Source organism: Ambystoma mexicanum, chromosome 11 (assembly GCF_040938575.1).
Source record: "Ambystoma mexicanum isolate Mex_15411 chromosome 11, UKY_AmexF1_1, whole genome shotgun sequence".
Lineage (NCBI taxonomy): Eukaryota > Metazoa > Chordata > Amphibia > Caudata > Ambystomatidae > Ambystoma > Ambystoma mexicanum.
The window spans coordinates 825,765,453-825,780,572 of NC_090934.1; the positions used below are offsets into that span (position 1 = coordinate 825,765,453).

At 47.9% G+C, this 15,120-nt stretch overlaps 5 non-coding genes across 5 annotated transcripts; all 5 read right to left on the reverse strand.

The window, feature by feature from the left end:
* Positions 1–3,583: 3,583 nt before the first annotated feature.
* TRNAW-CCA (transfer RNA tryptophan (anticodon CCA)) lies at positions 3,584–3,655 on the reverse strand. Its single transcript has one exon. It is a non-coding gene; the product is annotated as a tRNA-Trp (tRNA).
* Positions 3,656–6,209: 2,554 nt separating this feature from the next.
* On the reverse strand, positions 6,210–6,283 carry TRNAN-GUU (transfer RNA asparagine (anticodon GUU)). The gene has a single exon. It is a non-coding gene; the product is annotated as a tRNA-Asn (tRNA).
* A 2,175-nt stretch (positions 6,284–8,458) lies between these two features.
* On the reverse strand, positions 8,459–8,532 carry TRNAN-GUU (transfer RNA asparagine (anticodon GUU)). Its single transcript has one exon. It is a non-coding gene; the product is annotated as a tRNA-Asn (tRNA).
* Positions 8,533–10,322: 1,790 nt separating this feature from the next.
* Positions 10,323–10,394, reverse strand: TRNAW-CCA (transfer RNA tryptophan (anticodon CCA)). Its single transcript has one exon. It is a non-coding gene; the product is annotated as a tRNA-Trp (tRNA).
* A 313-nt stretch (positions 10,395–10,707) lies between these two features.
* TRNAN-GUU (transfer RNA asparagine (anticodon GUU)) lies at positions 10,708–10,781 on the reverse strand. Its single transcript has one exon. It is a non-coding gene; the product is annotated as a tRNA-Asn (tRNA).
* Positions 10,782–15,120: the final 4,339 nt, after the last annotated feature.

The window sequence follows — 15,120 nt, forward strand, 5'->3', positions numbered from 1 at the left end:
CCTGAACTTTTTTCTGAAAAAGGCATGCCTCTCGTAGCACTGCAGTGCATTAGACTGCTCCCTTGCTTCCCTGAGTCCCCAAATACACAACCACCTTGGGCACAATAGAAGACACATTCCAGCAGATTTAGCAAGAGTGCACCAAGGTTTCTATATGTAGGTACCTTGCTGAGAAGCAAGACCTGCAGTTGCATTCTTCTGTTAAAAGAGGGCAGCAGAGTGCACCAAGAGAACTTGGGGGAAGTAGCTTATGTTAACTACTTGCCATGCTCTTTATAGATCCCTCTGTTTGACTGGGTGAATTCTAATTTCTGGGGTAGAGTAAGCAATTTTTGGATCTAGATGCTGTGCGCAACAGGAATGCTATATACTGCACTGTACTGCTACTGAAAAGTTACCAATTTTACAGGATGTTCAGGTAAGCTTTGTTTCAGAAAACAACTTGCTAGAGGCCCTAGGACAGATTACTGGGACAAAGGAAGAGGGTTTGGGGATTAGCACATCTCCTATGAAAGGTACAGTCACGCCCGAGACAACTCTGAGTGCCTCCTCAAATTCTAAGAAATGCGAACTGGGGTCCTACGCCTTTTATTGCTAGGGGATCTTTGTGTTTCAGACAAATGTGCACGCCTCCCAGAGCCCCTTGCAATGCACTTAGGGAAATGGGGGAAGGTGCTGTGAAGCCCTCTCGCTGACAATGTCTCTCTTGTCTATAATGTATCTATGAGAGAGAGAGAAATAGGCAATGCGAGAGTGAAAAAGTAAAATGGAAATGTGTCTACTGAGACCAGTATAAGGGGAAATCCTCACAATCCAGGACCGACAGTTGATTGGGAGGGCGCTTACAGGTTTCCGACACCAGACCGGTACCTGAACTCACAAACCCAAACTGCAAAGTGATGGGCATTGCCACTAGACTGCCGACCCCCTTTCGGGGCCCCAACATATATCCTTTAGTCACACCTAGAGTTCCCAGGACACTGCAGCATTCAGCGATTACACGAAAATATTGACAGCGCTAGGAGGCCATGCAAATGGCAGAGGTATGCTTTACAAAGCCCACGTAGCGTGCACAAAACAGCACATCAGTCAGGCCCACTTGAAGAGATGGTAAAGAGGAAATACTTCTGCTGCATCCAGTAAAACATAGAGATTGGCCTGCTTTAAAGGTTGACCATGTCCTTCATGGGTGTCTGTCAATATGATACTTCCCTGCTGCAAAGCTTACATTCGAAACGCCAGAACAACTAGTCCCAGAGCACAAAGATGCAGTCAGGTTGAAATAACGAGATACTGAAGAGCAATTTTGTATTTCAGAGTGGGAAAAGCAAATATGCCCCCGACGTGATTTGAACACGCAACCTTCTGAACTGGAGTCAGACGCCCTACCATTGCGCCACGAGGTCCTAGTGGCAGTCCACCTGGTGTGTCTGATGACAGAATAAAGGTAGGAGACGTACATGCACCTGCAGAGCCTCATTGCTTCTTTAGGTAGACTGGCTAGGATAGCTTCCTTCTGTGCATCAGTACACGCTGCAGCCAAACCCTTCCCATGAAGTCTTGATGTTTATGAATTGAATGGCAAGTTTTGAAAAACTAAAGCAAGCGAGAAGAATTGCTTGCAGTTTATTGGATTTTTTGGACGTCAGCAGACGAGACCTGCGAGAGGTAAACAGAAGTTCATAGTTGGTCATGCTGAATTTTTGAGCCAAAATGCATCGTCCCTGGGTGGGCTTGAACCACCAACTTTTCGGTTAACAGCCGAACGCGCTAACCGATTGCACCACAGAGACTCATGCAGTTCTTACACAGGGGCCTGATTGGTGTGCTGTTTGCTTATGCTTCCCAGGCAACCTGAAAATATTTCTAAAATAGCTCTATTTCCCACAGCAAATCAGGGTATCAAGCACTTCCCTACCTCCCCTAATCCACAAACACAGGGGATTTAGTAGAGGACCGAGCCCATCAACAGTGCACCAAATGTCCTCTGTATAGGCATAACTTGCTATGAGGAGAAAGCCACAGTTGCGCACTTGTGTTAAAAGGGGACAGTAGGCTGAACCCAGAGAACACGGGAGAAATTACTCAGGTTTACTGAGTGGAACACTCTGTGTCTTTGTGCCAAAAACAGCAGCATCTTTTCGGTTAACAGCCGAACGCGCTAACCAATTGCGCCACAGAGACTCACTGGCATGTGTGCTCTGCCTTTGGCCTGATTGCATTGCTATTTTTTTCTGATTGGCAGAAAACCTGAACTTTTTTCTGAAAAAGGCATGCCTCTCTTAGCACTGCAGTGCATTAGACTGCTCCCTTGCTTCCCTGAGTCCCCAAATACACAACCACCTTGGGCACAATAGAAGACACATTCCAGCAGATTTAGCAAGAGTGCACCAAGGTTTCTATATGTAGGTACCTTGCTGAGAAGCAAGACCTGCAGTTGCATTCTTCTGTTAAAAGAGGGCAGCAGAGTGCACCAAGAGAACTTGGGGGAAGTAGCTTATGTTAACTACTTGCCATGATCTTTATAGATCCCTCTGTTTGACTTGGTGAATTCTAATTTCTGGGGTAGAGTAAGCAATTTTTGGATCTAGATGCTGTGCGCAACAGGAATGCTATATACTGCACTGTACTGCTACTGAAAAGTTACCAATTTTACAGGATGTTCAGGTAAGCTTTGTTTCAGAAAACAACTTGCTAGAGGCCCTAGGACAGATTACTGGGACAAAGGAAGAGGGTTTGGGGATTAGCACATCTCCTATGAAAGGTACAGTCACGCCCGAGACAACTCTGAGTGTCACCTCAAATTCTAAGAAATGCAAACTAGGGACCTACGCCTTTTATTGCCAGTGGATCTTTGTGTTTCAGACAAATGTGCACGCCTCCCAGAGCCCCTTGCAATGCACTTAGGGAAAGGGGGGAAGGTGCTGTGAAGCCCTCTCACTGACAATGTCTCTCTTGTCTATAATGTATCTATGAGAGAGAGAGAAATAGGCAATGCGAGAGTGAAAAAGTAAAATGGAAATGTGTCTACTGAGACCAGTATAAGGGGAAATCCTCACAATCCAGGACCGACAGTTGATTGGGAGGGCGCTTACAGTTTTCTGACACCAGACCGGTACCTGAACTCACAAACCCAAACTACAAAGTGATGGGCATTGCCACTAGACTGCCGACCCCCTTTCGGGGCCCCAGCATATATCCTTTAGTCACACCTAGAGTTCCCAGGACAGTGCAGCATTCAGCGATTACACGAAAATATTGACAGCGCTAGGAGGCCATGCAAATGGCAGAGGTATGCTTTACAAAGCCCACGTAGCGTGCACAAAACAGCACATCAGTCAGGCCCACTTGAAGAGATGGTAAAGAGGAAATACTTCTGCTGCATCCAGTAAAACATAGAGATTGGCCTGCTTTAAAGGTTGACCATGTTCTTCATGGGTGTCTGTCAATATGATACTTCCCTGCTGCAAAGCTTACATTCGAAACGCCAGAACAACTAGGCCCAGAGCACAAAGATGCAGTCAGGTTGAAATAACGAGATACTGAAGAGCAATTTTGTATTTCAGAGTGGGAAAAGCAAATATGCCCCCGACGTGATTTGAACACGCAACCTTCTGATCTGGAGTCAGACGCCCTACCATTGCGCCACGAGGTCCTAGTGGCAGTCCACCTGGTGTGTCTGATGACAGAATAAAGGTAGGAGACGTACATGCACCTGCAGAGCCTCATTGCTTCTTTAAGTAGACTGGCTAGGATAGCTTCCTTCTGTGCATCAGTACACGCTGCAGCCAAACCCTTCCCATGAAGTCTTGATGTTTATGAATTGAATGGCAAGTTTTGAAAAACTAAAGCAAGCGAGAAGAATTGCTTGCAGTTTATTGGATTTTTTGGACGTCAGCAGACGAGACCTGCGAGAGGTAAACAGAAGTTCATAGTTGGTCATGCTGAATTTTTGAGCCAAAATGCATCGTCCCTGGGTGGGCTTGAACCACCAACCTTTCGGTTAACAGCGCTAACCGATTGCGCCACAGAGACTCATGCAGTGCTTACACTGGGGCCTGATTGGTGTGCTGTTTGCTTATGCTCCCCAGGCAACCTGAAAATATTTCTAAAATAGCTCTATTTCCCACAGCAAATCAGGGTATCAGTACTTCCCTACCTCCCGTAATCCACAAACACAGGGGATTTAGTAGAGGACAGAGCCCATCAACAGTGCACCAAATGCCCTCTGTGTAGGCATAACTTGCTATGAGGAGAAAGACACAGTTGCGCACTTGTGTTAAAAGGGGACAGTAGGCTGAACCCAGAGAACACGGGAGAAATGACTCAGGTTTACTGAGTGGAACACTCTGTGTCTTTGTGCCAAAAACAGCAGTGTCTTTTCGGTTAACAGCCGAACGCGCTAACCAATTGCGCCACAGAGACTCACTGGCATGTGTGTTCTGCCTTTGGCCTGATTGCATTGCTATTTTTTTCTGATTGGCAGAAAACCTGAACTTTTTTCTGAAAAAGGCTTGCCTCTCTTAGCACTGCAGTGCATTAGACTGCTCCCTTGCTTCCCTGAGTCCCCAAATACACAACCACCTTGGGCACAATAGAAGACACATTCCAGCAGATTTAGCAAGAGTGCACCAAGGATTCTATATGTAGGTACCTTGCTGAGAAGCAGGACCTGCAGTTGCATTCTTCTGTTAAAAGAGGGCAGCAGAGTGCACCAAGAGAACTTGGGGGAAGTAGCTTATGTTAACTACTTGCCATGATCTTTATAGATCCCTCTGTTTGACTGGGTGAATTCTAATTTCTGGGGTAGAGTAAGCAATTTTTGGATCTAGATGCTGTGCGCAACAGGAATGCTATATACTGCACTGTACTGCTACTGAAAAGTTACCAATTTTACAGGATGTTCAGGTAAGCTTTGTTTCAGAAAACAACTTGCTAGAGGCCCTAGGACAGATTACTGGGACAAAGGAAGAGGGTTTGGGGATTAGCACATCTCCTATGAAAGGTACAGTCACGCCTGAGACAACTCTGAGTGCCTCCTCAAATTCTAAGAAATGCGAACTGGGGTCTTACGCCTTTTATTGCCAGTGGATCTTTGTGTTTCAGACAAATGTGCACACCTCCCAGAGCCCCATGCAATGCACTTAGGGAAATGGGGGAAGGTGCTGTGCAACCCTCTCGCTGACAATGTCTCTCTTGTCTATAATGTATCTATGAGAGAGAGAGAAATAGGCAATGTGAGAGTGAAAAAGTAAAATGGAAATGTGTCTACTGAGACCAGTATAAGGGGAAATCCTCACAATCCAGGACCGACAGTTGATTGGGAGGGCGCTTACAGTTTTCTGACACCAGACCGGTACCTGAACTCACAAACCCAAACTACAAAGTGATGGGCATTGCCACTAGACTGCCGACCCCCTTTCGGGGCCCCAGCATATATCCTTTAGTCACACCTAGAGTTCCCAGGACAGTGCAGCATTCAGCGATTACACGAAAATATTGACAGCGCTAGGAGGCCATGCAAATGGCAGAGGTATGCTTTACAAAGCCCACGTAGCGTGCACAAAACAGCACATCAGTCAGGCCCACTTGAAGAGATGGTAAAGAGGAAATACTTCTGCTGCATCCAGTAAAACATAGAGATTGGCCTGCTTTAAAGGTTGACCATGTCCTTCATGGGTGTCTGTCAATATGATACTTCCCTGCTGCAAAGTTTACATTCGAAACGCCAGAACAACTAGGCCCAGAGCACAAAGATGCAGTCAGGTTGAAATAACGAGATACTGAAGAGCAATTTTATATTTCAGAGTGGGAAAAGCAAATATGACCCCGACGTGATTTGAACACGAAACCTTCGGATCTGGAGTCAGACGCGCTACCATTGCGCCACGAGGTCCATGAGGCACTCCACCTGGTGTGTCTGATGACAGAATAAAGGTAGGAGACGTACATGCACCTGCAGAGCCTCATTGCTTCTTTAAGTAGACTGGCTAGGATAGCTTCCTTCTGTGCATCAGTACACGCTGCAGCCAAACCCTTCCCATGAAGTCTTGATGTTTATGAATTGAATGGCAAGTTTTGAAAAACTAAAGCAAGCGAGAAGAATTGCTTGCAGTTTATTGGATTTTTTGGACGTCAGCAGACGAGACCTGCGAGAGGTAAACAGAAGTTCATAGTTGGTCATGCTGAATTTTTGAGCCAAAATGCATCGTCCCTGGGTGGGCTTGAACCACCAACCTTTCGGTTAACAGCCGAACGCGCTAACCGATTGCGCCACAGAGACTCATGCAGTGCTTACACTGGGGCCTGATTGGTGTGCTGTTTGCTTATGCTTCCCAGGCAACCTGAAAATATTTCTAAAATAGCTCTATTTCCCACAGCAAATCAGGGTATCAAGCACTTCCCTACCTCCCCTAATCCACAAACACAGGGGATTTAGTAGAGGACAGAGCCCATCAACAGTGCACCAAATGTCCTCTGTGTAGGCATAACTTGCTATGAGGAGAAAGCCACAGTTGCGCACTTGTGTTAAAAGGGGACAGTAGGCTGAACCCAGAGAACACGGGAGAAATGACTCAGGTTTACTGAGTGGAACACTCTGTGTCTTTGTGCCAAAAACAGCAGCGTCTTTTCGGTTAACAGCCGAACGCGCTAACCAATTGTGCCACAGAGACTCACTGGCATGTGTGTTCTGCCTTTGGCCTGATTGCATTGCTATTTTTTTCTGATTGGCAGAAAACCTGAACTTTTTTCTGAAAAAGGCATGCCTCTCGTAGCACTGCAGTGCATTAGACTGCTCCCTTGCTTCCCTGAGTCCCCAAATACACAACCACCTTGGGCACAATAGAAGACACATTCCAGCAGATTTAGCAAGAGTGCACCAAGGTTTCTATATGTAGGTACCTTGCTGAGAAGCAAGACCTGCAGTTGCATTCTTCTGTTAAAAGAGGGCAGCAGAGTGCACCAAGAGAACTTGGGGGAAGTAGCTTATGTTAACTACTTGCCATGCTCTTTATAGATCCCTCTGTTTGACTGGGTGAATTCTAATTTCTGGGGTAGAGTAAGCAATTTTTGGATCTAGATGCTGTGCGCAACAGGAATGCTATATACTGCACTGTACTGCTACTGAAAAGTTACCAATTTTACAGGATGTTCAGGTAAGCTTTGTTTCAGAAAACAACTTGCTAGAGGCCCTAGGACAGATTACTGGGACAAAGGAAGAGGGTTTGGGGATTAGCACATCTCCTATGAAAGGTACAGTCACGCCCGAGACAACTCTGAGTGCCTCCTCAAATTCTAAGAAATGCGAACTGGGGTCCTACGCCTTTTATTGCTAGGGGATCTTTGTGTTTCAGACAAATGTGCACGCCTCCCAGAGCCCCTTGCAATGCACTTAGGGAAATGGGGGAAGGTGCTGTGAAGCCCTCTCGCTGACAATGTCTCTCTTGTCTATAATGTATCTATGAGAGAGAGAGAAATAGGCAATGCGAGAGTGAAAAAGTAAAATGGAAATGTGTCTACTGAGACCAGTATAAGGGGAAATCCTCACAATCCAGGACCGACAGTTGATTGGGAGGGCGCTTACAGGTTTCCGACACCAGACCGGTACCTGAACTCACAAACCCAAACTGCAAAGTGATGGGCATTGCCACTAGACTGCCGACCCCCTTTCGGGGCCCCAACATATATCCTTTAGTCACACCTAGAGTTCCCAGGACACTGCAGCATTCAGCGATTACACGAAAATATTGACAGCGCTAGGAGGCCATGCAAATGGCAGAGGTATGCTTTACAAAGCCCACGTAGCGTGCACAAAACAGCACATCAGTCAGGCCCACTTGAAGAGATGGTAAAGAGGAAATACTTCTGCTGCATCCAGTAAAACATAGAGATTGGCCTGCTTTAAAGGTTGACCATGTCCTTCATGGGTGTCTGTCAATATGATACTTCCCTGCTGCAAAGCTTACATTCGAAACGCCAGAACAACTAGTCCCAGAGCACAAAGATGCAGTCAGGTTGAAATAACGAGATACTGAAGAGCAATTTTGTATTTCAGAGTGGGAAAAGCAAATATGCCCCCGACGTGATTTGAACACGCAACCTTCTGAACTGGAGTCAGACGCCCTACCATTGCGCCACGAGGTCCTAGTGGCAGTCCACCTGGTGTGTCTGATGACAGAATAAAGGTAGGAGACGTACATGCACCTGCAGAGCCTCATTGCTTCTTTAGGTAGACTGGCTAGGATAGCTTCCTTCTGTGCATCAGTACACGCTGCAGCCAAACCCTTCCCATGAAGTCTTGATGTTTATGAATTGAATGGCAAGTTTTGAAAAACTAAAGCAAGCGAGAAGAATTGCTTGCAGTTTATTGGATTTTTTGGACGTCAGCAGACGAGACCTGCGAGAGGTAAACAGAAGTTCATAGTTGGTCATGCTGAATTTTTGAGCCAAAATGCATCGTCCCTGGGTGGGCTTGAACCACCAACCTTTCGGTTAACAGCCGAACGCGCTAACCGATTGCGCCACAGAGACTCATGCAGTGCTTACACTGGGGCCTGATTGGTGTGCTGTTTGCTTATGCTCCCCAGGCAACCTGAAAATATTTCTAAAATAGCTCTATTTCCCACAGCAAATCAGGGTATCAAGTACTTCCCTACCTCCCGTAATCCACAAACACAGGGGATTTAGTAGAGGACAGAGCCCATCAACAGTGCACCAAATGCCCTCTGTGTAGGCATAACTTGCTATGAGGAGAAAGCCACAGTTGCGCACTTGTGTTAAAAGGGGACAGTAGGCTGAACCCAGAGAACACGGGAGAAATGACTCAGGTTTACTGAGTGGAACACTCTGTGTCTTTGTGCCAAAAACAGCAGCGTCTTTTCGGTTAACAGCAGAACGCGCTAACCAATTGCGCCACAGAGACTCACTGGCATGTGTGTTCTGCCTTTGGCCTGATTGCATTGCTATTTTTTTCTGATTGGCAGAAAACCTGAACTTTTTTCTGAAAAAGGCATGCCTCTCTTAGCACTGCAGTGCATTAGACTGCTCCCTTGCTTCCCTGAGTCCCCAAATACACAACCACCTTGGGCACAATAGAAGACACATTCCAGCAGATTTAGCAAGAGTGCACCAAGGATTCTATATGTAGGTACCTTGCTGAGAAGCAAGACCTGCAGTTGCATTCTTCTGTTAAAAGAGGGCAGCAGAGTGCACCAAGAGAACTTGGGGGAAGTAGCTTATGTTAACTACTTGCCATGATCTTTATAGATCCCTCTGTTTGACTGGGTGAATTCTAATTTCTGGGGTAGAGTAAGCAATTTTTGGATCTAGATGCTTTGCGCAACAGGAATGCTATATACTGCACTGCACTGCTACTGAAAAGTTACCAATTTTACAGGATGTTCAGGTAAGCTTTGTTTCAGAAAACAACTTGCTAGAGGCCCTAGGACAGATTACTGGGACAAAGAAGGAGGGTTTGGGGATTAGCACATCTCCTATGAAAGGTACAGTCACGCCCGAGACAACTCTGAGTGTCACCTCAAATTCTAAGAAATGCAAACTAGGGACCTACGCTTTTTATTGCCAGTGGATCTTTGTGTTTCAGACAAATGTGCACGCCTCCCAGAGCCCCTTGCAATGCACTTAGGGAAATGGGGGAAGGTGCTGTGCAACCCTCTCGCTGACAATGTCTCTCTTGTCTATAATGTATCTATGAGAGAGAGAGAAATAGGCAATGCGAGAGTGAAAAAGTAAAATGGAAATGTGTCTACTGAGACCAGTATAAGGGGAAATCCTCACAATCCAGGACCGACAGTTGATTGGGAGGGCGCTTACAGGTTTCCGACACCAGACCGGTACCTGAACTCACAAACCCAAACTGCAAAGTGATGGGCATTGCCACTAGACTGCCGACCCCCTTTCGGGGCCCCAGCATATATCCTTTAGTCACACCTAGAGTTCCCAGGACAGTGCAGCATTCAGCGATTACACGAAAATATTGACAGCGCTAGGAGGCCATGCAAATGGCAGAGGTATGCTTTACAAAGCCCACGTAGCGTGCACAAAACAGCACATCAGTCAGGCCCACTTGAAGAGATGGTAAAGAGGAAATACTTCTGCTGCATCCAGTAAAACATAGAGATTGGCCTGCTTTAAAGGTTGACCATGTTCTTCATCGGTGTCTGTCAATATGATACTTCCCTGCTGCAAAGCTTACATTCGAAACGCCAGAACAACTAGGCCCAGAGCACAAAGATGCAGTCAGGTTGAAATAACGAGATACTGAAGAGCAATTTTGTATTTCAGAGTGGGAAAAGCAAATATGCCCCCGACGTGATTTGAACACGCAACCTTCTGATCTGGAGTCAGACGCCCTACCATTGCGCCACGAGGTCCTAGTGGCAGTCCACCTGGTGTGTCTGATGACAGAATAAAGGTAGGAGACGTACATGCACCTGCAGAGCCTCATTGCTTCTTTAAGTAGACTGGCTAGGATAGCTTCCTTCTGTGCATCAGTACACGCTGCAGCCAAACCCTTCCCATGAAGTCTTGATGTTTATGAATTGAATGGCAAGTTTTGAAAAACTAAAGCAAGCGAGAAGAATTGCTTGCAGTTTATTGGATTTTTTGGACGTCAGCAGACGAGACCTGCGAGAGGTAAACAGAAGTTCATAGTTGGTCATGCTGAATTTTTGAGCCAAAATGCATCGTCCCTGGGTGGGCTTGAACCACCAACCTTTCGGTTAACAGCCGAACGCGCTAACCGATTGCGCCACAGAGACTCATGCAGTGCTTACACTGGGGCCTGATTGGTTTGCTGTTTGCTTATGCTCCCCAGGCAACCTGAAAATATTTCTAAAATAGCTCTATTTCCCACAGCAAATCAGGGTATCAAGTACTTCCCTACCTCCCCTAATCCACAAACACAGGGGATTTAGTAGAGGACAGAGCCCATCAACAGTGCACCAAATGTCCTCTGTATATAGAGATCCTCTCTGTGCCCAGGCCCAACCGTGCGGGGGGAGGTGTGGCCCTTATCTTCCCTGAGTGGATTCCTGCCACTGTTACTCCCATGCAGACCTACTCCTCTTTTGAATGTCTTGTCTGCCGACTCTCTCTCTCTCCTAGCCATTCCCTTACCGTGGCTACTATCTATCGGCCACCTGGTCAAATTTCCTCCTTCCTCTCCGAGTGGGCGGACCTCTCCTCCTCACTCCTGTCCTCAACCACTCAACTCCTCTTTCTTGGAGACTTCAACATCCACCTGGATGCCTCCTGTCCCCCCTCTGGACTCTTTCGCAACCTCTCCGACTCTCTCTCACTCTCTATTCTCCCGTCTGGGCCGACTCATTCTGCAGGGCACACTCTTGATGCCCTGATCTCCTCTGACCTTCCCCTCTCTGTCCCTCTCTCCACTCCTCTCTCCTGGAGTGATCACTTTCTCCTCTCCTCCCACCTCACCCTCCCTACTCCACAGGCAAAGCCACCCCCATCACTGCCACCTTCCTTCTCGGTCATCCGACCCATGAAGCGCGTGTCAGTTGAGGCTTTCGCTGCCACCTTCTTGCCCCCTCCTCCCCCTTCGGCTGACTCCCACCCTGACACAGCCCTCTCCACTCTCCACTCCGCTATATCTGATACTCTTGATATCCTTGCCCCTGTCATGAGAATCCGCCTGAAGCCCAAAGCCAAATGTAACTCCTGGTATGACTCGGATCTCGTCACCCTTAAGCGCAAGTGCAGGGTGGCAGAGAGGAAATGGCGTGCTTCATGTTCATCCTCTGACAAACTGGCCTGTCGCCTGCTCCAAAGGCAATACCGGCTCTCCGTTCTCACCAAGAAGAGAGCCCTTATCCAAGCCCGCATCTCTGCGGCATCTAACAATTCGGCCGAACTCTTTAAAATCTGCAAGGAGCTGGCCAACCCTGCTGCAGTCTCTACCTCTCCTGTCCCCTCCCAGGCCCTCTGCACGGCACTGGCCTCTCACTTCATTTCAAAAACTCAGGACATCCTGTCCTCACTCTCCTCCTATAACCTCCCCCCCCTCTATTCCCTGCCCTTTCTCTGGCTCTTCTGCAGCCACCCCTCCTCTCTCCTTCTCTTCCTTTCCCCTTTTTTCTGCTGACGAGGTTTCAAGACAAGTCCGATCTATGAAAGTCTCATCAAAACAGGTCCACCCCTGTTCCTCCAAAACTATCAAGGACCACATTGACTCCTTGGCTCCTGCCCTTGCTGACTTCTGCAGTCACTCCTTCGCCTCTGGAGTCTTCCCATCCCCTCTCAAGCACTCCCTTGTGCACCCCCTTCTTAAGAAACCCTCTTCCGACCCTTCCTGCCCAGCTAACTATCGCCCAATCTCTATCACTCCCTTCCTGGGCAAGCTCCTGGAGAAACTGGCCATCTCCCAGCTTAATCTCCATGCTGAATGTGTTGGTAGTCTTCATGACCATCAGTCTGGCTTCAGAGCTGCCAGAAGCACGGAAACTGCTCTCCTGAACATCCGTGAGGACCTGCTCTCGAACCTTGACTCTAACATTCCATGTGTTCTCATTTTGCTTGATCTCTCTTCTGCCTTTGATACTGTCAACCATACCATCCTGCTCAACCGTCTCCGTGATAACCTCGGTATCACTGGTCAGGCTCTGACGTGGCTGACCTCTTTCCTCTCAAATCGACCCTCCCAGGTCCAACTGGGGTCTTTCCTCTCTGACATATTCTTCTCCACCTGTGGTGTCCCCCAGGGATCTAACCTCTCTCCCTGGCTGTTCAACCAGTATCTGGCACTTCTCGGCCACCACATCGCCGCTCTCTGCCCCTACTTTCACTGCTATGCGGATGATACCCAACTCATTTTCAGGCTACCCTCGGCCTCCTCTTCTCCTTCCCTCATCTCTGACTGTCTTTCTGCTATCCAGGAATGGTGTGCCGCCAACGACCTCTGCCTTAATGCCAGTAAGACTGAAATTCTACTCATCGGCACTCCCACTCCCTCCTTCCCTGCTGCTCTCTGGCCGGCCTCTCTGGGCCCTCTTCCTACTCCTACCTGCAAGGCAAAAAACCTTGGGGTCATCTTCGACTCCACACTCTCCCTCTCTCCTCACATATCCGACGTATCTAAGAAGTCACACTACCAGCTACACCTCCTCAGAGGTATCCTTCCTTTCCTCTCCTTCCCCCAGAAGCTCACTGTCTCTAGAGCCCTGGTTCTCTCTAAGCTGGACTACTGTAACAGCCTCTATCTTAATCTGCCCGCCTCTACTCTCCGCCCTTTGCAACTCATCCAGAACAGGACTGCAAGACTTGTCCTTGGCCTCAAGCCCAGGGACCGTATCTCTCCAGGACTGAAATCACTACACTGGCTCCCAGTGACTGCGATGATCAAGTTCAAAACCCTCTGCATTGTCCACAAGGCCGTCTGGGGCCTTGGGCCAAAATACCTTCAACTCTCTCTTCCTAAATAACTTCCTTCTCGAGCTCTTCGCTCATCCGCCTCCAACTCCCTCAGGGTCAGCCGCTTCTCCAAACAACGAGTTGGGGGCAGATCTCTTTCCACTGCAGGGGCCTCCCTCTGGAACAGCCTTCCTACCTCCCTGAAACTTGAGGAGAACCACCTCCGGTTCCGGAAGCACCTCAAAACCTTCCTCTTTGCCTCCGCTTTCTCTCCCCCTCTCCCCTGCTAATACTACTGAAACTGCACTGAATCTGCAACTGGGCCATTCACCGTTCTCGGCCCAGCCACTCTCCCCTGCACTGCCTCCACGGCAACCCCTGCACTACGGGACTGTGTCTGTATCCATACAGCCCCCCTTCCCAGCACTTGTCTGCACTTACCTCGCACTTGCCACCAGCTGGCCCTTGTTATTTATCCTGTATGCTGTATGCTTATAACCCTGTACTGCACTTTCCCCTCTCCCTTCCCCCATGCACTTTTCCCTTCCCCTCTACCCTTGCACTTGCGCGATCTGAATGACACCTGGCCTAGTAAGATCGTTGTCTGTCTCCCCTTGTCCCCCCCCCCCTGCCTCGTCGCGCCTTGAAACACTTGTGTATAGGCGCGTTACAAATGCCTTATCATATCATAGGCATAACTTGCTATGAGGAGAAAGCCACAGTTGCGCACTTGTGTTAAAAGGGGACAGTAGGCTGAACCCAGAGAACACGGGAGAAATGACTCAGGTTTACTGAGTGGAACACTCTGTGTCTTTGTGCCAAAAACAGCAGCGTCTTTTCGGTTAACAGCCGAACGCGCTAACCAATTGCGCCACAGAGACTCACTGGCATGTGTGTTCTGCCTTTGGCCTGATTGCATTGCTATTTTTTTCTGATCGGCAGAAAACCTGAACTTTTTTCTGAAAAAGGCATGCCTCTCTTAGCACTGCAGTGCATTAGACTGCTCCCTTGCTTCCCTGAGTCGCCAAATACACAACCACCTTGGGCACAATAGAAGACACATTCCAGCAGATTTAGCAAGAGTGCACCAAGGTTTCTATATGTAGGTACCTTTCTGAGAAGCAAGACCTGCAGTTGCATTCTTCTGTTAAAAGATGGCAGCAGAGTGCACCAAGAGAACTTGGGGGAAGTAGCCTATGTTAACTACTTGCCATGCTCTTTATAGATCCCTCTGTTTGACTGGGTGAATTCTAATTTCTGGGGTAGAGTAAGCAATTTTTGGATCTAGATGCTGTGCGCAACAGGAATGCTATATACTGCACTGTACTGCTACTGAAAAGTTACCAATTTTACAGGATGTTCAGGTAAGCTTTGTTTCAGAAAACAACTTGCTAGAGGCACTAAGACAGATTACTGGGACAAAGGAAGAGGGTTTGGGGATTAGCACATCTCCTATGAAAGGTACAGTCACGCCCGAGACAACTCTGAGTGTCACCTCAAATTCTAAGAAATGCAAACTAGGGACCTACGCTTTTTATTGCCAGTGGATCTTTGTGTTTCAGACAAATGTGCACGCCTCCCAGAGCCCCATGCAATGCACTTAGGGAAAGGGGGGAAGGTGCTGTGAAGCCCTCTCGCTGACAATGTCTCTCTTGTCTATAATGTAACTATGAGAGAGAGAGAAATAGGCAATGCGAGAGTGAAAAAGTAAAATGGAAATGTGTCTACTGA